We start from the raw sequence: 24726 nt of genomic DNA, 5'->3' as shown, positions 1-24726 counted from the left end.
TTTATATCATACCTCTTTGATTTAAATTCATTTTTAAACTACTCTACTAACTAACTAACTCTATGGCCTATGGAACCCGGAGGTTCAATGCCGCGTTCACAATAGCTCTACACTGACTTCTATCCTTAGCCAATTGGATCCAGTTTCTACTTTGTATTCGTATCTCAGCGAGATCCATCTTAATATTGTCCTTCCATCTGCGCCTAGGTCTTCCTAATGGTCGTTTTCCGATTGGTCTTCCAGTCAAGATTTTGAAAGCGTTTCTACTTTCTTCCATTCTAGCTACATGACCTGCCCACCTAAGCCTTCTAGACTTGACGACCCTAACAATGTTGGGTAAACCGTATAAATTATGTAGTTCCTCGTTATCAAGTTTCCGCCATTCCCCATTCCCGTTCCTCTTGGGTCCGAATATTCGTCTAAGGATCTTGTTCTCAAATACTTTCAGTCTATGTTCTTCCCTCAAAGTAAGCGACCATGTTTCGCAACCATACAGAACAACAGGCATGATTATCGTTTTGTATATTTTAAGCTTCAAATTTCTCGACAGAATTCGCGACGACAAGAGACTTTCAACCGAATAGTAACACGAATTCTACACCCTTTGAAAATGTTCAGTAGACTTATTTTTTATTGTTCTTTACAGTGTGTATAAAAAATAAAAGTATGCCTATCAGAACAAAATTAAAAATAATATTTAAAAATAATTTCTGGCATTAGATTCTAACTATATTTATCTCTTCCGCCTATCTTCGCGATCTCCTAGGGGCCGCGACTCCCAGGTTGAGAAACCCTGCTCTAGGCATACATGAGTTATGTTAGAACATACATACATACACTTTTATGTGTATAAATGCAGATAAGAGAGAGTTGAGAGAGAGCGATTAAGGAATTACCGCTCTCAATCTCTTCACTTTACTTTTGCGATTCGCGAATTTCTTACGTGACAGTTTGGGGCTAGCTAGTTTTTTGTCTTGGACTACGATCCGATTTTCGATATGCTCTACCTAAATGCTGTAATGCGAATATTGAGAAGTTATCTGCGATGAAAGTAGCTGCAAATAAATACATTACATACTTATTTATTGCTATTACACGATGTTTTAAATTTGTATTCAATATTCACACATAACACACCGACGTTCTGTCAATACCTCAGATGTTATATTTTAAAGATAAGAATTACTTATGTCGTGAAATGATATGAATATATATATTCAACTGATATATACAACTGATGATATGAATATATACATTCAACTGATATATACAACTGATGAATTGTAATGTAACTATTTTACATAATTTTCATGCATTGAGGAAAAGTAGAATATCATAAAAGAATTTCACCTGAACGGGTATCGAACTCACGATTTAAACGCTCGGTGGTGTACCACTGAGCTAACATGACCGCTTTTCGGAAGCTGCTTCTGAAATATAACTGAGCTCATACGTAAATGCTCTTTTCCGTATGGAAATCACAATGACGAAACGAGAGTGTGAATACATAGTCTCGAAATATTGTATCATTAAGTATTTCAATGTTACTTTTTTCTACACTTAATACCATTTCAACATGTCTTATTATATTTAACAGAAGGAAAAACATATCTGTACATCGTTTCCCGATTACTAAGGTTGGCTTTGGAGGTTCGAACCAGCAGCTTTAGTTTACTGTTTTCCCAAGATACCCGAAGTTGGACTTCGAAAGAGTTTGTCTCAAAACAGCTATCATCATATCGCTCAATCTATTTGGTATATGGTATATGTTTTTATACGCGTAAAGTCAGTATAACAATTCATTCTTTAAACAGCTTTTCGTATGTATTAATATTCCTTTATAAAAACTGTTTTTGATATTATTATTACGGCGCACCATTTTCAGATTTCTTTCGCGAGTCGTTGACCAAGTCGTTCCCCACCAGCGTTGCCAGACTCACAGCTCGGAATTATTCCAAAACCTGATCGAACTTATGCTAGATTCGGTCAAATTATGCTAGATCCTCATAATTACTAATTCAGGAGTTTAAAAAAACGAAGTTGAGATACGATAACGTAACTTAAAATACACAGAGAGCAAGAATGCATGGATAGAACTCAATACTTCACGCACCAAAATTTTAACTCAACTAAATTAATGCAGTCGTTGCCAGACTCAATGGCGTATATATCGTATAAATGAATGCAAAGTTTTTGTTTACATATTTTGAAAGAAAATTACTTCGCAGCATAAGGGGAGTTGGGAATCGTCTGCTGGGGGGGGGGGGCGGCAGATTTTTGGTCGGTCTCGGAGCTGTCATTTCAGGAATAAATATGATCATGAAGTCAGAAATAAAGATGGTGAAGTTGTCAAAAAGTTGGGGGGAGAATGGCCCCCATAGCTCCGCCCATGCCTCGGAGTTAAAGGATTAGAAAACCCTAGGTGGAACCACAAAAAAGCCCAAAGACGTTTCGAACTTACTTCGGAAAATAAGACTGCCTGTATGGTTTACCGACTGTATGAATCAATGGAAGAGGATACATTTCTGCCGTTCTTTTTCTTCCCACGACCAACTTCTTTCTCATCTCCAGGTTTTACGGCTTTTTGATAAAATTGCTGAAATTGTGCTAGATTTGGGCAGGATGCTAAAAGCAAGCTGCTAGATGCTAGAGACATGCAAATTATGCTAGATCTAGCATCATTATGCTAGATCTGGCAACGCTGTTTCTTACAGTAGGCGTGTCGTTCAAGTAACCAATCACACGTCAGGTACTAGCTTTTACCTATTGCTTCCTTCTCACAACTCAGAACATTGGTAACTAGGGATAGACGTACAGCAGTAATTACTTTATGGAAGTTGGAAGGTTATTCTGCAACTGCAGCTTGCAGGTGAGTAGGTGTCCCGGCCTCTACAGGAAGGCGATGGATTCGGAAATATGGTGCTACAGGTCAGACTGATAATTTACGATTTCCTGGTCGTCCGCATGTGTCAACCGAAGCCCAAGATGCGAGATTAGGAAACGAAACCCGGTTAGACCCACTAAGGACGTCTAGACAGCTAAGGGAAGTTTCTCTCTATCCTGGTAGTAAGCATACAGCTCTGCGAAGGCTTCGTCATGCTGGGTTACGTGGCCGTGTTGCTGCCGTGAAGGAAAAACTCTCAGACGACCACAAAATTTACCGTCTCGCGTTTGCACACGTGAATGTGGGTCTCAATTGGGAAAACATAGTTTTCTCAGATGAATCCATATTCACAACATCAAAGGAGGGACGCCGTTTGTGTATCGTCCGAGAGGCACCCGATATGACCATGGATATGTGGCTGATTGCAATCGCAGTGTCCATGTATCTATTTTATGTTGGGGTTGGATTTCCAGTCGCGGAGCAGGACAGTTTCATAGAATTGAAGGACATCTGGACAATGCTCAGTACTTAGACATTATCAGTAATATCATGGTGCTATCTGTACGAGTATTTCAGCCTGATGATGTAATTCAGTTCCAGCAATACCAGTCGCCAATACATACTTCCCGTGTGATTCAGGAATGGTTCGCAGGGCACCCTGAGATTGATTTAATCGACTGGCCGCTCGTGGAGCAGACCTCAATCTCATGGAAAATATGTGGGCAGAAGTGAAGCGTACTCTAAGGGAAAGTTGGCCTGAGGCAGATCCACCAAGAACTCAGGATGACCTGTGACATCTTGTTTCCGAAGCATGGCTGGAGGTAGGGGAAGGAGATAGATTTGTCACCCATGTAATAGATTCCATGCCCAGAAGAATGGAGCGTGTAATAAATTCAGAAGGGTCTTGGACACAATATTAATGTCCCCGCCTTAACTCCCGAAAACAGCCCTTTTCAGGGCTACCTAAACGCTTCTGAAAATATTTCTAGAAGTAAACCACTCCTTGTATCCGATTTCTGTGCAATCCTACTAACAAAAGAATGATAATTAGCTGTAGGCTTTGAACTCAAGACCTCTTTATTGGCAAGTCCGTACTCTACCAGTGAGCTAACATGAACACGCAAACCCAACCTGAAGAAACACGACTTTCTATTTCTGGTATTCGATGACAATGATGCTCATATACTTGGCAAATGTTGTATTCAACTTGGGATATTCCGCAACACACACACACACACACACACATAAACAAAGCGAAAGAGAGAGAGAGAGAGATGAATATACAAAAGCATATTCAACGTATTCGAATGAGGCTCTAAGTAACGACATTCCGTTCTAAAGAGAGTTTGTGTTTCTTCCCGTGACGTTAAGGGGATCGGGAAAAGTTATGTGTCTTGAAGCAGGATACGACTTTGGATACTCTGTTTATACACTTTCTATATCCGTAGTAATATATTGTATTTCACGAATGTAAATGACATGCTGTAATGAGAATATTGAGAAGTTACATCTGTATGACAAATAGATGCAAATAAATACACTACATAACTTATTTATTGCTATTAAATGATTTTCCTAACTTGTATTTACATCCTCATATATAATACCGACCTACTGTGAAAATTCTCAGATGTTATATTTTAAACATAATAATTACTATGTTCTGCAATTATTATGTTATATATATACACAACTTATGTATTCTAATGTAATTATTTTATATAATTTTTCATGCATTGCAGAAAATATAATTTTAAAAAAATGATTAACCTAGACAGGATTCGAACTCTCAACTTTATGATTTGCAATCCGACAGCTTACCAATGAGCTAACACAAGGACTTCTAGAACTATGCTTCTAGCGATGTATAACGGATCTCAAGATAATTATGACATTCATATCCATTACAAACGCTGTTTCTGTTCTACTTTGACTTTCATTTTAGTACTCAGGCGATAATTATGTTCTATTTCTTAACTTTGAGCATTCTTTTATATATGGAAAGATTCTTTAACGTATTTAAATGTTCCATTACGTATGGAGAGCTAAATGACAAACAAGCATGTGCTGACATTAAAAAAAAAAGGTTTCGAAATATTGTATCCTTAAGTATTTCAATCAATGTTGCTTTTTTAAACACTTGGTAACAAGTCTTATTATATTTAAAAGAAGAAAAACACATCTGCAAACTTTTTCCCGATTGCAAAGGCTGGCTTGGAGGTTCGAACCTGGCTTACTTTTTCCCGAAGATACCCGAAGCTGGACTTAGAAAATTTTTGCCTCAAAACACCAATAAAGAATGCGCTCAACCTTTTTGAGACAAGGTGTACATTGAACGGCCTCCCAGAGGGGAAAGCATAACAATTTTCAATTAGACAATGCTCAATTTACTTCAGTTTGGCTACACCGGATGCTGTTCTTTCTACCACTTCACTCATAGACAGGTGTCATATCGAAGTCTTGGATTACATAGGTAGCGACCATTTACCTGTGAAAATCACGGTCAACGATGCACGTAAAAATGTGTCTCCGACAGCAGCCGAACGCACCATATATTTATATGACAAAACTAACTGGCATAAATATCGCTCGGATATTGACGCTGCATTAGAAACTGTACTACTACCGGATACAGAGGAGAGTCTAAACACAACCATAACCACACTCACGCAGGTCACTGCTACTAGCGCACATGACAACATTCCCACTTATCACGGTAAAACTTATCAGCCTGTTTTGCATCCGCAATATTTGCACTTAGTAAGAAAATCTCGGCATTATTATAGACAATATGAGCGCACTCATAATCCTGAATATCTAACACAGGCACGTAGATGGCAAAGAACTGTGCACAATTATATTGTCACTCATAAACGCTTGACGTGGCACAAAACATGCAGTCAGTTGAATGAAGAAACTCATCCCACGCGATATTGGAAAAAGTTTCATCAGTTGACCGGACAGCAAACAACAACAAGATTTCCACTGTTCCGAAACAACGATCCTTTGCATTCAGATTAGGATAAAGCCGACGCATTTGCCTCTCACTTACAATCTGTGTTCACTCCGCCCGTAGGTCAACATGACGATAGTCCCAGATTCTCAGAAACTACCATTGCTCAACTATTACAGCCATCAACTACTCACACCTTAGATGAGAATCAACCGTTAACATTTTCTATCACCCATGACGAAATACAGACGAATATCAAAGGAAAACGCAACACAGCGCCTGGTTTTGATAAAATATCCTACCGGCTTATCAAAGAATGCTCAGTAAAGTTTTTATTCTTCTCGCAGCTATTTATACTTTTATTCTCCGTACGGGATATTACCCAGTTGAATGGAAAGTCTCTAGTTTGTATGTTTCTAAAACCGAACAAGCCACCACATTCTGTCAGTACAATACCACTACAACTGACTGCGACACTGGGGAAAGTATTGGAAAAAATTCTTGTAAAACGCTTACATCAATATCTGCATGATCGCCAACTCCTTTCAATTTTCCAGACCGTTTTTCGACCATCATACAGTATTAATGACCAGTTGCTTCGTTTGACGACCACTCTCGTTAACCAGTATAATAGATCGCTCCCATCTTGTTTCATTTTAATGGATCTAGAGAAAGCATTCGATCAAATTTGGCATTATGGTCTATTTTACAAATTGCTTAAATTTGGACTACCACTTACATATGTTAGAGTAATTTTCTAATTCATACTCAATCGAATCGTATATGGATGTATCAACAATACCATCTCCCATCCCATCTTTCCATACACAGGAGTACCTCAAGGGTCCAGGATGTCTCCTCTTCTATACATTTTGTACGCATTAGACGTACCAGTACCTGCTCCTCCAACTTATCTATTCCAATATGCTGATGATACTGCTTTCCTAACTCTTGGAAGAACTATACAACACATTAATAGAAGCTTACAACTCACAGTTAATCAATTTCTTGCGTGGTGTACGAAATGGAAACTTACTGTAAATGAGGAGAAAACTCAAACACTTGTCATCATACCACCTAAATGCCGCAGTAAAGTTCACCGCAACCCTAATCTGCTTGATATCACTGTTGGAACACACCGATTAGAACCGACTAACTCAGTGACGTATTTGGGAATAACATACAATAACAAATTACAATGGACTGCTCATTTCCAGAAACTTGTGCTGAAAGCAAAAAACAGGCTACAATTACTTCGCAGGCTCGTAGGACAGCATTGGGGGCTAAATTCAAGACTGCTTATTAACACTTATAAAGCGTTCATGCGTAGCATACTTACATTCGGCCATATTGCTTGGTCCCCAGCACAATCTAGATTCTACAATAGGCTCGAAATTATGGAGCGCCATGCAGTGCGCTTAGCCTACCGCATCAAATTACCATATCCTAACCGAGAACTATACAATCGAATAGACTTTCCACCACTTGTAGAACATATCTCACTCTTACGTAAACGATACATAGCCAAATGCCCAGAGTCTCATAAAGATATTTTTCTGGACACAATATTCATAGACTCAGAGCAGGATTCTACTTTCAAATATTGTCATACACCGTTAAGTATCTTGATCACACTTCACGTAAACAACCTTCCTATCAGGGCCGGATTTCCCAATAGGCCCGGTAGGCCCGGGCCTATGGGCGCAAGCTCCCAGGGAGCGCACGGCCGAGAGAAAAAAAAATATCTAGAAATAAAAACAAATAGCCATAACTTAACATATTTTTTGAATTGATTTAAAAAATCAGGCTAATAAAGCATTCTGATTTTGAAGTTCATTGGAACAAATAATTGTTGGTAAAGTTCACCAATCTTTTGTTAATACATTAACGGTATTTTGTTAAGCCCAGAACCAAGTAAATTCTTCAAAAAACTTGCAATGATAAAATTGCATCGTGGAGTGGTTTTTAAGCAATTAACATATAGGCCTGTTATAATTTTTTAATAAAGGTTTTTAGGAAAGTAACTTTAACCAGACTAGGGTGCGGAAAAAATTATTGGGCCTAGGGGCGCCAAAATGCTAAATCCGGCCCTGCTTCCTATGGATCACTTTCATCGCAGATTCTTTCAACGTCAAATCATTCATCAAGTCATCCCTCATCTTTTTCCATAATTGCACAGTTTTTCCTCAACAATAATCTGGGCTCCCCATGTCTACATCAGTCTTGAGCCGCCCCAAGACAGAAGCCTAACATGCATTCATTAATATTAACCATTTCATTGTGTTGTGGCGTATAATGCACTTTCATCTCATCAATCATGCTAATATATTTATAAGAATTGCAATTATCTTATATATCGTTTCAGTTTATTTCATTATTTTTCTCGCTTGTTCATAACTTTCTCCTGTTATATCTTTCACAATGCTCAGTATCTTAGTGTTTATTATATGTGTTCATGCATATTGTTCTATTTATGCACTTTTGGTAGTACTAGTTCTATTTTGCACGTATAGTTTTCTTTATATCACAGTGTACAACTAATGTTATTTATGTTTGCACTTGTTTACAGCACATCACATGCCGAGAGAGAGGGCGTAACCCTCTAGTGGCAGTTCCATATGCAAATAATTGATGCTTAATACCAATGGAATGAATTATGCCCTACAAATAAATAAATACTACATCATCATTTCCTTGTTCAACCTAAAATCTTCCTTAAAAAAAAAAAAAAAAAAAAAAAAACTCAGTTTGGTGACTTGAAAGGTGAAAGTAAGAAACTTACAGTACTTTAAATTCTTGTATGTTTACAGTATTATTTTCTGTTTGTTGATACTTTTATTGCATATACTTTTTCTGTGGTTTAATTAGTGGTTCTCAACCGTTTTGAGTCTAGCACCCTCTTGGGTGAATGCGATCTTGAGCGCCCCCAGTCATCTTAACCTAATCCATTCAAGCATAAGGCTAACACTTAGGCGAAACAGTCTAAGAACCAGAAAAAGGCTTCAATTCTTAAAATCAGCCGTGAAGAATACATACGTACGTACATATAATGGAATTAAACTTTGTTTCTACAATTTGTCTTACATTAGCCGTCTTTTCCTTACAGTCCTTGTATCAAGCACCGCCTAAATAGTCTATCACCCCAATTGTAATTTTTGGTTCCAGCGCCCCCTTTGGAAATGAGAACGCCCACGTTGAGAACCACTAATTTAAAGTATAAAATGGTGATTTTGTTAAAACTGAGAATTGAAACATTAAAAAAGAAAGAAACGAACAGCACTGTAATTACCTATGAAAAAAACCTTATTTTTAAATTTGTAATGGCGACTTTTCATGTAATTTGTAGAACATATTTTTCCTCAGGTCCAAGAAAAAAAATGCTCCATTAAAGTTGAAAAGAGGCGTTAAAGTCAAAAGAACCATGAGATTTTCCTTAGTTCCCTCCTGTATTTCTTCCAGGAGCTGTGTGTTACGTGAACTGTGACTGTTGAAAGAAGTCCCATCCGTAAATATTTAATTTTGTTTCCGCTGCAACCTAAGGGCAGTAATCCTGCCTAATGTACTAATTTTTGTAGACAGTTTTCTGTAGCTGTACGAAGCCTTCTTTCCTTAGCTTGTACTAGCGCAAAAGTTTACTAATGTGACCTCCCTCAAGAGCCGCCAATGCGCTATGGTATCTACAGACTTCAGTAAGAGGCCGTAAATTTTGATCACCAAATCATTAGTTCTAACTTTATACCTGCCTATCAATTTTTCTTTACAGCAGTAACAAATGAGTTTCAGTTCAGAAATGTGAAAATGCTCGTACCTGATTTTTGTCTCCCCTTTTTCTTAGCATAAAAAAGAGACTAAAATACATACCACACACACACACACACACAGGTACAAAAGAAAAATAGGTACACATTTAGTGTATAGCTACAAGAGGATGCGTTTCTGATATGTTACCTCCTGCAGCGACCGCGACCTAGGTGGCTGTTCGGTAATTTTACTTTCGCCAGAGATATAAATCATACTGTGAACTAATCAGGGCTTCTAGGTCTTACTGTCACACCCTTATTCTTAATTATGCGAACAACGAGAAATAGCCTTTTTGTGTTACATAGAATTTTTCCGTGATTAGCTAATTTTTCGGAATTTCCTTGAATTTTTGTGAATTTTCTTTTTGTTATACACACACAAACTTTGTAGTAACATAGTTCCAATACTCTGCAAGAAGCATCTTCCAAACAGCTGTTTCTTGCTCTTGCCTGGCAACACGTCTTCCCTTTTTTTCTCCTTCCTTTAGACATCTTTTACTGATTCCGAAACAGCAGGCGGTCTATTGTTCTGAAACGCACCAAATACGCTTGAGCCGACGTGTTCTGTGCGTTTTTATTGCTTTCGCCTTTGAAGTGCATTGTGATTAGCCATCCACATTTAAATACATGGTCAGTGTATTCCAAGTGTACGCATGAGCCATAAAAACGCGTTGCAAACGCATTGCATAGCCGTGCATTAATAGCTGATTAAAAATCGCCACGAAGGGGTCTAGGAAAATTCGGTGTAGGAAAATTCGGTGTAAGAAAATTCGGTGTAAGAAAACTCGGTGTAGGAAAATTCGGTGTATAGAAAATTCGGTGTACAGAAAATTCGGTGTACGGAAAACTCGGTGTGGGGAAATTTTGGTGTAAGGTAGATTCAGTGTAATACATATTGAATATTACCACTTACGATAATTTACGACACTTCATATTGTGAAAACGAAAACCATAAAATGTAACGAATAAAATGTTATTACCTATTTCAAGAAAAGCAAATGTATTTTTCTGCCTTGAGTCCAGTACCTCTTGCATGTCTTTTGCGGGGTATTACTATAAACTACTTTTCATCACACAATGAAGCTGACACTTTTTGTCAGAAATAAAACAATTACAACTATAAGTTCAGAGAATAGTTATAGGAACAATTAAAAATACCTTTCCTATATAGTATATGATAGAACATATACAAGGTGATTCTTTTAAAACACGGATTTCATTTGGGTCTAGAATTTCCAACTGAAGTCCGATTTTCATGCGATTTGTGGCAAATGATCAAGGAATGCTGCGAGATTTATGGAACTATGCTTACTGGTTTAAATTCATTTGGGGTAATATCGGCCACGCCTCTAGAAAAGCAGCAAATATTCGCTACTGTACCGAATTTGAATTAGGTGAGGTGCGGTGTGGAGATTTGAGTTTCTTCGTTAGATGGCAACCTCGCGACGGTCAATAAGAAACAGGAAACTGGGCTGTTGTATTGAGAATTATGCTGTGCTACTGTACCAATATGATCAGGACACAGTTACAATAATGTATTCTTTGGAGCAACGCGATTTTATCGTTAAAAAGATTTTGGAGACCGGGATCTGTTGTTGCTACGCAAACGGCAGTTACACGCAACTTTGTCTCACGTTGTGCCCCAAACAGGCACATAATATGGTCCCTAGTGAATAAATTACAGGAAACAGAATCGCTTCTGAGTAAGGCAGGGAAGCATCGGACCCCGCTGGCGGATGTTGTGGAAGATGTCAGTTACCGACCTTTTAAGTCACCCAAGAAATTTCTCTGTCGTTTGTAGCGAGAAACCGGCTATTCAACATGTGATTTGTGTGTGTTACCACTAACACTTAATTTTGGCGGGCGTGGTGGCTCAATGATAGAGCGTTCACCTCCAGTGCTTGGGGTCCCTGGTTTGATCCCAGATCGCGCCGTGTGGACTTTGTGGTGGAAAAACACCGTGCTCGTGGGTTTTCTCGGGGTTCTCCCGTTTCCTCTTAGTTGCTTCATTCCACCATTTCACTCAATTCTCATCATCACCGTCTCCTTTAGCCTAACCGGCATAACCGTTGGACGTAAAACTTAAAGATTTCATTTCATTTCACTAACACTTAATTTGTATTCTTCAATTTCGCTTCAAATATCCAATATCTCATTCGAACTGTAACGTACAATGGCGAATATTTGCTGTTTTTCTTGCGGCCTGCTCGATATTACCCCGGATGAATTTAAACCAGTAAATATAGTCCCATAAATCTCCCATCCTCCCTTGATGATTTGCAACAAACCGCATGAAAACCGGACTTCAGTTAGAAATTCTAGAGCCAAATGAATCCGTGAATTTTGAAAGAATCACTCTGGATATACATATGTAAGATGCAAAAATATATTGATCAAAAAAGTCTTAGTGGAAAGGGCAATATAAAGCAGGATGGTTTTATCAGATAATATTTGTACAAATAGTTGCCTTCTCCTCCAATCAGACACTTTAGTTTGTTTGCCTTAAGTTAAGGTAAACAAGTACTGGAACCCTATTGACTCCTTATTGGCATCTCCGACGAGGCGTAGATACTTTAGTTGAGGCATTCATTTTTACACCCTTGAGTAACATAAATAACTATATCGTTTTTGAAGAATTTAGATTTAAATATTTATTTATAAAATAGACATAAAATCGTCAGAACATTTTTGAAAAGTCTACAATTTTCAACTTTACCCGTCCAGTAACCTACTTTTTTTTTTTTTTTTTTTTTTTTTTTAAGTAGAAAATTCTAGGAGACATCCTCCAAAACAGCATAAAAACTTAGGTTTTAAATTAAATGTCGATTGGTAGCGATGGTCGCTTCGCTAAATCACACGAACGGACATCGAAAAGCAAATTTCCCGTCATGTAAAGGCCATGAAATTTTAAAATCCGTCGAAATCTAGAATTCAAATTATTTCACGATCACAATTTTTAAAAATTTCTTATAGTAGACAGTATTAAAAATACGTTCTACACAAAATTTGAACTTAAAACTAATACACTCATTTATCCTCAAAGTTGAGTTTTTAATAAATCTTACGGTCTACTACAACGAATCTTTCTTTACACCGAACATTCCCCACACCGAGTTTTCCGTACACCGAATTTTCTGTACACCGAATTTTCCTACACCGAGTTTTCTTACACCGAATTTTCCTTCACCGAAATTTCCTACACCGAATTTTCCTGCTCCCGGGCAGGACATATAGCTAGGATGGAAGCAATTATGAACGCTTTCGAAGTGTTAGCGTTAAGACGAATCGGAAAACGACCATTAGGAAGGCATAGGCGCAGATGGGAAGACAATATTAAGATGGATCTCGCAAAAATAGGAATGCAAAGTAGTAAGGATAGAAGTCAATGGAGAGCTTTTGTGAACGTGGCATTGAACCTCCGGGTTCCATAGGCCATAGAGTTGGCTTACGAAGCATGAGTAGATGCCTGGGCTGATACTACAAATACATGAAACGCGCATTTACTGAAAAGATGGGTTCTACTGACATTGGGTAGTCTATATACTCTTCTAGGGCCTAGGGGAGAGGAGGAGATAAGATCTCACATCAGGTTACGTCACACACAGTCGCACACCTTCATTTTCATTAAAAAATGGAAAAACCATGAGAAACCAATTTCATCTCACTTTCCTCAGTCGGACAAATCATCACACTTATTTGCAAAAAACACTTTTAAAATCTTATTATTGGGAGAGCCTCCAGTTCCAGTGTTGGGGGGGGGACATGTTTTCCCATTTCCCCGGAATTTGTGCCCCTACCTAGAGCTGAGACAACTTTCCAGCATGAGGAGAGGGGCATATCTTCCTCTGGCATTTATTGCAACTTGTGCCCAAGTAGCGGAAGTGGAATTAATACATATTGATGAGACTACTAAACGCACTACAGCACGAAGTTCAGTTTGAAATACCACAGAAAACGATTCGTTTTAAAAGAAATGGAAAAAACACACATTCCTTTGTGGCAGTCGGACACAAATCATCACACTTATCCCAAAATAACTTTTTAAGTCAGATTATTGGGGGGGGGGACAATCTCTCAGGTCCAAGATTAAGGGGACATGTTCCCCTCGTCCCCCCGGGATTTGCGCCAGTGTAGAAAATGTTTGAATAGTATAATGAATTTAATTGAAACATTATGATAAAAACTTAGGTTGCTCCATTTGGTTACTGTGTTCAAAAATTCATTTTAAAAAGTTCAACTGTTTTCTCAGTGTCACCATTTTATGAACATAATGCGAAAAAAATAAAATATTTTAAAAATTGGCCTCTTTTCTTTCTTAAAAGTGAAACTTTTTTAAAACGCTGAACTTAATATTCCTAGTTTGATCTTCCTAATTTAGTCAGCTCATGAGGTATTGTATTGGTAGAATACATTTTGAATGCATTACAATCGAAGTGACATGACAAAATATTATGTTCAAAAATTCATTTCAAACAGTTGAGCCGTTTTCTCCCGTGATACGATAATGAGGCATAAAACAGCAATTTACATATGTACAAAAATATATAGAAATTACCACTTTCCTCCTTAAAAGCGGCATTTTCGAAACGTTTTATTACGTGGTCGCTTAATTTTAATAAGGAATTTATACATCGTGGTTTATCTTCCTAACTTGAGAGGCTACTCAGATGTGATAGGATTCGGTGTACCACTGCTCCTCCCTTAGTATGCGCGTTTTATCAAAGTTGTCTGTTCAAGGTAGATACTAACTGTGTTTAGAAATATTGACTTCAACGGTTCAGTCGTTTTTCCATGATACGAACACAAACAAGACCGGTATTATTTACATTGTACTATATTCTTACACGGACTGCTCCATAGTGCACAAGCCTATGAATTAGTTATGAATGAAAAAAGGGTAAAATTAAATATTGTATTCAGTATTCGAATTACTGGTGGCATATGCCGGATATATTAACCTCTGTGAAGAAACAAAAGTATCGCTGGGGGATGTGTTTATACAGACTGGAAAATATACTGCATGTGTGATATTATCATCACGTAATGATTCTCTCTGACGTACCTTAGGAACCTTTGCACTGCTTCCACTGAGATATGTCAAATTTCATTGCTACTACATTTTACTCTTGTTCAGGGGATATCTTTTGTCAAAGGAAGGATCCTCTTTATAAACACAAACACCTAGGAGCTCCAATGCCCAAAATCGATTTATACAGGAATACGTTGCTTAACAAAGTTAATTGCTTCCACGATATTCAAAATTGTGTTGGTTGAGGCCTATTTATGATTCGTTTAAATTGAATATATTATTTACAAAAATGTGGGATAACGAACAATAATAATAAAAACAGTTTTTATGAAAAATATTGAATTGAAAGCATATTACTAATTTATAAATGCAGCATATGTAATAATTCAAGCCTTATTAGAGCAAAACCGCGTTGTTCGAACATAGTACCCAAGGTATTTCAATGTATGTACCATATATCAGAAAATCGTCCCCCCTCACATTTTAATTAACCCCTCCTGGACAAACTTTCTGGGAAAAAGACTCTCTCGGTTCATACTCTAAATATAAGGCAATAAGAACATGTAACGTTAGTTACTAAATATCGAAAATTTACTGTGGACAGAGAAAGGAAAAAAAATCAACTTTACCTTCCAATTGGGGCTCACCAGGTAGTTGGCTTACAATAAGGACCTTTTGTGGGTAAAGTACTTTCTGCCTAATGTAATGTAACGGAGAATTTACTTTCAAATTAATTAATTTCTGTGCTAAATACGTTAGAATTGAGAATGGTTCCTATTCGCTTTGACAAGGGTGCTAAAATGTCGAGAGGAAAGAAGACTGACTATCTGTGTCCATGTCCGAAAGTGTCCGTGAAATAGAGGATCAGTTCCGTAATAATACATTTATTTTGACGGAAGAAAATAATCTGGTTCTGCTTTATGAAGATATTCATTAATAGTGGTTAAACTGTGTATGTTATTTTCACGGCTATTTTTGAATATTTTATACTGAATGCCTTGATTTTGTCCCGTGAGATTTCGGCCAGGCAAGATTGTGCCCATCGAGCTTCAGGCTGTTTTGTACCCAAATACATCACATAACACAAAGTATATACGCGTATTATAACAAAGCACAAAACAAGCTTCCTGCATGTGTAAAGTTAACAAAGGTGCTCAGAGTGGTTGCCGTTAAATGTCAGACACAGATCAGAATTGCAAGCGGTTGTTTGAACAATGTCCATCAAGGTGTTGGCAAGGATTGTTGCAAGTGCCCCTGTAATCTCTTCACGAAGGATCCCTTCGTACAAGTTTTTTTTTGGTATACACAACATCCATCAACGTTCCCAAAAGTTAAAACACAGGTGTTACATTTAGCGACATTTTGGATATTGAAATCCCACTTTAAAACGGACTTACGATTCTCAAACATCAAGCGTGAAAAGGCCGTTATTAAATTGTGAATACATTCTTTGACGAATTCTGTGTATTACTGTTATACATCATGCTACAGACATCTGTTGAGGAAAGACCATACTATAAATTCTAAGACAATGTAACTCCGAAAGCAATACACAGATAACCGTTATTAAATTGTGAATACATCCTTTGACGAATTCTGCGTATTACTCAGTTACTCTACCTGCTTTACTTTATATGTTTATTAATTAATATTAATAACATCAATTTATTAACTACAAAACACCAGGAAATGAAAACATCCATGTATTTTTTTATTTCCCTCCTTTTTCAGGGAGATCTATTTCCCTCCACCCACCTCACCAGTTCCACCTACCAGTTCCCTCCCTCCCTATTCCCTACCAGCTTTCCACCCCAAGTACCCACCGGCTTTATAGGGTGGCTGAAACAATAGATAGATAGGGGGAAAGCAGGCAGAGGAGAAGGCTGGCTTCGGGGCGGATATAAGGGCACAGAGGGCATCAGGTCAGGATCAACATTTAGGATTCAGACGTCAAGACAGATATCAAGAACCCCAGCGTCAGGTCAGACAGAAGCACAAACACCCAACCAGACAGACAGATAATATGTCGTGGTAAGGCTTCTTCTTCTTCTTTCTTCTTCGTTGAAAGAACTGAAAAAGAAATACTAAGTGTTTGTGGATGCGTTCGTGAGAGAAGTCGCACCGGTAAAAAATAAGTTTCTTAGGACTTAGCTTTCAAGATACAGTCTCTCGTCATCAGTGCGTATCCCAGACCGAAGAAAATGAGATTACCAGAGAAAAGTAAAGTTGAGTGTCACTATTACCATATTGAATCTTGTGCTAGATGGTTAGTATGGAAGGACGTGTCACGCGGTCAAAAGTCCTGAGTAGATTTTAAGGAATGAGGAAACATTAAAGATGAAGCCACAACACTCACAAAATCACTAGAGACGCAGGTAGATGCAACGACTGTAGAAAGAGAAAAGATTCGGGTGGAAGGAAATTGGAGACCGTGTGGTTGGTGGTTAGAGTTATGATGATAATGATGATGGTGATGGTTGGGGAGTTTTAATTTATTTATTTATTTAACTTTTTATTTATATTTCTTACCTACTATAACATATCTATTTAAGTAATTTATTTTATTTATTTATATTAATTTATTTATATTATTTATTAATTTGATTTACCACACAGACTTCACCCCTTCATCCCAATTATCTCCCTCTTTCTCTAATATTTTACATTACAGATGTTGTATGCATTGGGTTCTTTCGAGTGATTTTGTGTGGGACGTGGCCCCCTCTTCAACCTTTTCTCATATCTCGATTCTAATCAGACTTTGACCTGATAGCACGTACTCCCATTACAATATTCTAGCGAACGGAATATTCAATATGGCCAATAGTAACACTTTTTTCTTCATTTCCTCACTCAGTTCTACATTCTGCTGGAGAGATGTCCTCATGAAAACTGTAGAAAACGAAAGAAATAATACTGAACAGGTATGAATTGAGAACCGAGTAATCGTTATCACAGTGTATTAAAGAAACAGCATTGGAACAAATGTAAATTGAAGAACCAATAATTGTTACAAAAGAGAGAGCGAGAGAGACAGAGACAGAGAGAGAGAGAGAGAGAGAGAGAGAGAGAGAGAGAGAGAGAGAGAGAGAGAGAGAGAGAGAGAGAGATATGAAGAAGTAAAAACTATGGGATACGGAGAAAAGACGGCGAAGACACATTCAACACATGCTGAAGACAGTAGAATAATTATTTGAAGAAGAATCTCAAAGCAAAAGAATTATCCGAAGAAGATCAGTCATTTGTGTAGAAGTCTGTAAATGCTACTATACTTACCCATCTGGATCGCAGCGCGTGGTCTCTCGCTGCATCTGTGTATATGGTGATGAGGAATGTAGGCGTTTGGATGTGCGTACGTGTATATGTTGTGTATATCCACCCGCCCAGCCAAGCACCCACACCCCCATCCTCCCTTCTTCCAAAGCCCCCTCAACCCATCCGTCAGCCCGTCTCCCCCTTACCGGACCGTCTGCCCAGCGGTCAAAACACCCGTCCTGTCCGCCAGTCTACTCCCCTGCCTGCGTATCCAGTCACCACCAATCTTCCTACAGATCCTAGGAAGATTGGTGGTAGACATACCCCATCCATCTATTGATCCAGTCACCCCACTTAATCAAGCATCCACCCCTAAAACCCCAAGCTAATTCTTTTAAGGAGGGTTTTTGTTTAATTATTTTTTCATTTTTTCAAACAGACATTACATTTTGATAAATTAGTCATTACAATAATTGACTTGATGTTTTCTTCTTTGTTCCAATCCAGCGGTGAAAACAGTCATAGGCACTCATGAAACTTCAACTTCTTCGTACTAATTCCAAATAAAACATAGCGTCCATCAACTCAGCTACTTTAAGAGAACCAAACAGTTGGTGTAGTGGCATGGCGTTCTCAGAACACTCAGCTAACAAAATTTTGAACTAGATGACATGGGAGAGACATTGAAATGTTGGCTTATTCTTCTGCCAACTCTCTTTCCAATTTCCATAGGTGAGTTGGTTTATTAAATTCACCAAGATTACTGTCACCAGCGATTATGCGAGAATCATAAGATATTTAGATTCTTTCTTGTAGCTATTGATTCTTTTGCAATTTATTTCGGCTCTCAGAAACAACAGAGAGGACCCTTTATATAACACTTAGTATAGTTGGCGGGTTAACATGTGGTCCTTGGAAATTCCAAATCACTTGCATTTGGCGACATCTGTGATCCGATTTCAGTCAACAATTTGTTCATTTTGTGTCTTCAGAACTTGCTTTTCCAACTACAACATAATTGGTTCTGATGATATGACAAGAACCAAATCAGATGATCAAATCTTTAATAGAATAGCATTTCGTCAAAATTCGATAATTTCTGGTTTACCATAACCAATTATCAATTAGAAATGGAGAACACAAACTGTACTTTCATACTGTAGAATTCCACAATTGGGAAATCTCTGTCCATAAGCCTCTAAGTAAATGACAATATAGAGTCATTCAGAAAGTGTGAATCACTCATGAAGATTCTCTGAGGAAAGAATTCTACATTTCTCGTTGAAGTTTAATTATAATCCCAGCCACTCTGGTAATGGAAACTCCATACTCTCTTCACACAATGCTATATGTGATTGCATGTACTTCATCTTCAGTAGCAATTGGTCGATTTAACACCTTGATTATTTTACTCCATCCGCAGCAGAAAAATGATGATTTCCAGTGGTAGGCAAAAGGCTTCAGATTCTGTTGAAAAAGAGAGATTTTTAAGAAACAAAGATTGTCAAGAACTCTTTGTCGTTGACGGTCGTCAAAGAAATCAACCAGTACCAACAACTTTGCAACAAGTTAACGATAATTATAATTACTTGGTCGTTATTTTGAGTTTATTATTGTGGAAACAAACAAATAAAAACAGAAGTGTTCGCATCAAAGACGTTGACATAAGAAATGGTGGTGAAAATAGGGTTCCGTGTTCGTTCATGTCTTGTTGTAGAAGACTGCCTGCCCAGTGATGAAAGAATAATTCCAACGAACAAAGCGTTCGGAAGATATGGGGGAACCTCCTTCTGCAGCCTTCTGATATTGAAACAAAAATTAAAAATTGAGGGTATAAAAATATTAACTGAGCTATGAGTTGGATTATTTGAAAATGAACTCAATCCAAGATGGTCAAAAATTGAAATATTTTTAGAAAGAAAGTCGTGATCGTCTGAAGTACGAGCTCCCACAATATCTTGAATACTACTCAATGATAAAGTACCATTTCGATAACGCTATTTGTTCAGAAAATGTACAGAAAAATCTGTGGTACTCCTCCCTCAGAAAATGACACAATAATTCTAAAAATATATACAGAGTGAATTTGAAAGTGTACACACACTCCGGGAGGTGATTCGTGACATCAAAAGAAAACAGAAAGTCCTCTTGCATATTGTTGAACTCCGCGTCGTGTAGGAATGACAGGGTTGCCAACTTGTAATCGGAATGAGTATTTTCACGATTGGAGTTTCGATTCCAAGTTGGCATCCTTGTCTCTCGTACACTACGTGAAGCTCAATAACTTGTAAGAGGTTTTTGATGTCACGAATCACCTCCTTGAATTTGTGCACATATTTTAGGTTCACCTTGTGCATTTATACACTGTATGTTTCGTAATATAGACTGAGGTATCGATTGCAAACCTCAAAATTCGATCATGGGCATCTCAAAAGTGAATGTTAATACCTTGAGGAAGAAATGGATCGTGTGATTTATACATTGAGAATTAGCTAGAGAATAAAATTTCAATGTACTATCATAAGATTTTTGGGAGGGCTAAGGATGATAATCACAACTTGTGTCAATTACTTTTACACAATGTTACTTCCTTCCAATCCTTACTCCTCACCCATACACCAATAGGGAATGAATGTGGACATAAATAACATCGAGAGTGTCACCATTCATCTTAGTAACCCCGAAAACTATAGATTGGACACTACAAGTTCCTCCTCTTCATCCCAACTAAAAATCGGTCTCACTCTAAACCAATAGTGTGATTAAAAACTAAGTTATACTGTGGTTTACTCCCGTACCAGAAATAATTAAGGAGGGGTTGGTCCTCAACATTTTTATTTGTATAGAAAATGCCCTCATTGAAGCGGAAATATTCAAAAACGCTGTCATATGTATCCAATTATTTTTAATGAGGAATGTATGTACCGAGTTTCAACTTCCCAACTTGACAGGATCATGAGATGCTAAATTTTCCGCATAAATTATGACCCCTCGCTCTCCTCCTTATGGTTGGAACCCAGTTCGAGGAAGTTGATAACTATATCCTGAAAATCACTTCAAACAAGTCTTATCGTTTTCCTGTTATTCGATCACAAAGATAGCTTTCTCTTTCATATATTTTAAATTATTTGACATTTAAAAAACAATTACAACTTACTCATAACATCGAAATCTTTCATTTGTAAATTCAATTCTTGAAAACTTCCAAAGAACTATAAATTAAATGAATTTTTCATCATAAAATAAATAGGTATTTGCAGTATTTGCGGTCCAGTAGTCGTAGGCAGCAAAAGAAATATGCCAACAACAGACCTCTTGCTATGTCGAAAACATAGGCGTAAATAGCAACCCCGCAACCCCACTGCGCGCAAAATATACAGAAAGTAGGGCTGAAAATATATAGAAAGTAGGGGCGCATAACTAAGTGTTGCGAGAGGGCGCTGAAGCTTCAAGTTATGCCACTGGTCGAAAAGTTCGGAATGAATAGACCAATTGTGAACGGCTTTATTTGGCTGTAGAAAGACCGAAAAATATCGAACACCATTTCAAAATAGGTTCATTCGCTCCAATATTATGTTTCAAATGATATCTTAAGAGGTGGGTGTGAACTTTTACTGACGATTGTCGTAAGAGAACAAAATCTAGCTTGTTAATGAATCATTTGAATTCCTGAAAACGACATTTTCTCAGAAATCAGAAATGGATGTAATTAGGGGGTATCATTTGGGAGAAGAAAGAGGGAAGTAACTCCCTACCCTTGAGTTTGAGAAATACATATTTTAGACCAATCTTACCTCTCGAAAGCAAAATCTGAAATTACGGTGGTATATGTAATGCAGGCAGTGAGGAAGCACTGAACATACTTTTGGGAAATTAAAATATCATATAGGGGAAAGGGTAGCTAACCTTAGGCGCACGTCCAAACATTGGGCTACAAGATAGTTTGAATGACCTTCCAGAGGCGAAAGCATGACCATTTTCAATTGGAAATGGCTCAATTTACTTGAGTTTGGCCACTTACGAAGTGAAAGTAAGAAACTTACCGTACTTTCAATTCCTGGATGGTTACAGTATTACTGTTTGTTGATACTTTCATTCATATAGTTTTATTGTGGTTTAACCCAATCCACCCATGCATTAGGCTGAACGGAAGACTTGGAAGAAGCAGTCTGAGAACCAGAAAATGGCGTCAGTTCTCAAAATCAGCCCTGAAGAATACCTAGGTATTATATACGAATGAAATGAAACTTGGTTTCTACAATTTGTTTTACATTACCCATCTTTTCCCTTACACCCCTTCTATCAAACGCCACCTAAATAGTCTATCACCACAATCGCTTCTTTTTATTTCAGCGCCCCCTTTGGAAACGAGAACACCCATGTTGAGAACCACTAATTTAGAGTATAAAATGGTGATTTTGTTAAAATAGAAACTGAGAATTGAAACACTAAAAGAGAAAGAAAAGAAAAGCACTGTAATTTCCTTTGGAAATAAGCTCATTTTTAAGTTTCCAATGGTTACTCTTCTTGTAATTTGTAAAACATATTTTGCCTAGGTTCAAGAAAAAATTGCTCCATTAAAGTCGTAAAGAGGCGTTAAAGTAGAAACAATGAGATTTTCCTTAGTTTCCTCCTCCTCTCTACTCGAAAGTTCATTTTGCTGCATATATTTCGCTATTTTTTATTCTGTTCTTTGTAACATGGCTACTTTCTTATTCATGTTTCAATCCAGCTATTTACTCGTCTCGAAAGGAGTAACGGCTGGAGACATATTGGACAGTTGCTTCCTACCCTTCAATTTGCCGTTGAAAATTAATTTGGACAATTGAGCAAAAAAGTACTACTACTACTACTACTACTACTACTACTACTACTACTACTACTACTACTACTAATAATAATAATAATAATAATAATAATAATAATAATAATAATAATAATAATAATAATAATAATAATAATAAATCAGGACTCTTTACTCGCAATACTCACTACCAGCACTCTTTCAAAAAAAAAAAAAACTTTTTTTTTTTCATTTACGAAATTAATATTTCAATTTGAAGTCGATTTGAAGGCTGGAACAAGAGTGTATTATATGAATTAAAAAGGCAATAGAACGAGAGACAGCAGCACATACTAATTTCTAAAGCTTCTTCGCGGCCAATCACAGCTAGAATAATGTATCCTGGTGTATATCCATCTTTAATTCTAGAAAACGAGGAATAATAATAATAATAATAATAATAATAATAATAATAATAATAATAATAATAAAATCAGGACTACTCAAAATACTCACTACCAGCACTCTTTTTTTTTAAAAAAAAAACTATTTCTTTTGTCTTTTTAATTTTTTGGTGGATTTACAAAATTAATATTTCAAGTTAAGTCGGTTTAAGAGCTGGAACAAGAGTGTATTTTATATGAAGTAAAAAGGCTATAGAACAGCAGATAGGAGGAACACATATATATTTATCTTAATTGAGAAAGAATAACTCACCAAAATGTTGGTTTCACGTAGCACGGACCCCTAATGGATCCAATGTGAAACTAGTCTTCACTTTTCAATCATAAACTGAATGTTTTGTAGAACCTAATAGTTGACTACGAGAATATTTATGGTAACGATGTTTTAAAATAATGAACTATTGTTTGGATGTAAAACAAAACAAAAATTATGTAGGAACAATCAATCTTTAAATATTCTTAGAAAAAAAGTATAAAATATTTCAACGATGTCAAGAGTTCAAATAAAAAAAAATTAAAAAAGTAAAATAATTACGTCCGAAATCTACCATTCTGCAATGATATACTGTTCCAATATACGGTGTATTGTAAACTTCAACATTTTATTCCTCCCACCTCTTCTGCTTATGATCACTCAAAATAACATTTTTATGTAATGACTATAGCCCGGCTTTATATACAAAATGCATATTTATATTAAGAGCCTGCCTTACTAAAAAATAATACAAAATTTACCATTTTTCTTTTGCTTGATTATTCATCAGTGAAAGGAGATAATGAAGTGCAAGTCACCACAATCATAGATAATGCTATTATACAACAGAAAATATGAACCTGAAGAATGTTCAGTGTTGCCATCCATAGAAATTACAGTGTTGCCAGAAAAACAATTTCCCTAAAATCTAAGTTAAGGCAGCGAGTAGAGGAATAAACTCAACTGCATTTGGTTACGTGCCATATTGTTTTGGTTTCCTGTGAACTACTTTTTAAATAATAGTTGCATTTAGTTTGTAATAAACAAAATAGTTTTAACATACAGTTATTAAAACTAAATAATAATGTTAATTAAAAAGTAGTTCACAAGAAACCAAAACAACATGATACGTAATCAAATGCAGTTGAGTTCATTCCTCTACTCTTTGTCTTAACTTAGATTTTAGGGAAATTGTTTTTCTGGCAACACTGTAATTTCTATGGATTGCAACACTGAACATTCTTCAGGTTCATATTTTCTGTTGTAGAATAGCACTATCTATGATTGTGGTGACTTGCACTTCATTATCTCCTTTCACTGATGAATAATCAAGCAAAAGAAAAATGGTAAATTTCGTATTATTTTTAGTAAGGCAGGCTCTTAACATGCAGAAACGTATGGAAAGTATCTTTTTCTCGCCGACGGTATTTTGTTTGAGATGCATATGTTAGCACATATAATTAAAGTTTTGAGTAAATTTCAAAATGCATGCGTGTTTTTTAAACTTTGCAGGATACTGTATATTTCGTAAACTTTGCAGAATACTGCATATTTCCGAATTTTACTGCTGCATACTAGCATATT

The sequence above is a fragment of the Thermobia domestica genome, chromosome 16, assembly GCF_964235325.1.
Source record: "Thermobia domestica chromosome 16, izTheDome1.hap1.1, whole genome shotgun sequence".
In the NCBI taxonomy this organism is placed as follows: domain Eukaryota; kingdom Metazoa; phylum Arthropoda; class Insecta; order Zygentoma; family Lepismatidae; genus Thermobia; species Thermobia domestica.
The sequence above is the reverse complement of the archived record's forward strand: the minus strand, read 5'-3'. Positions refer to the sequence as shown.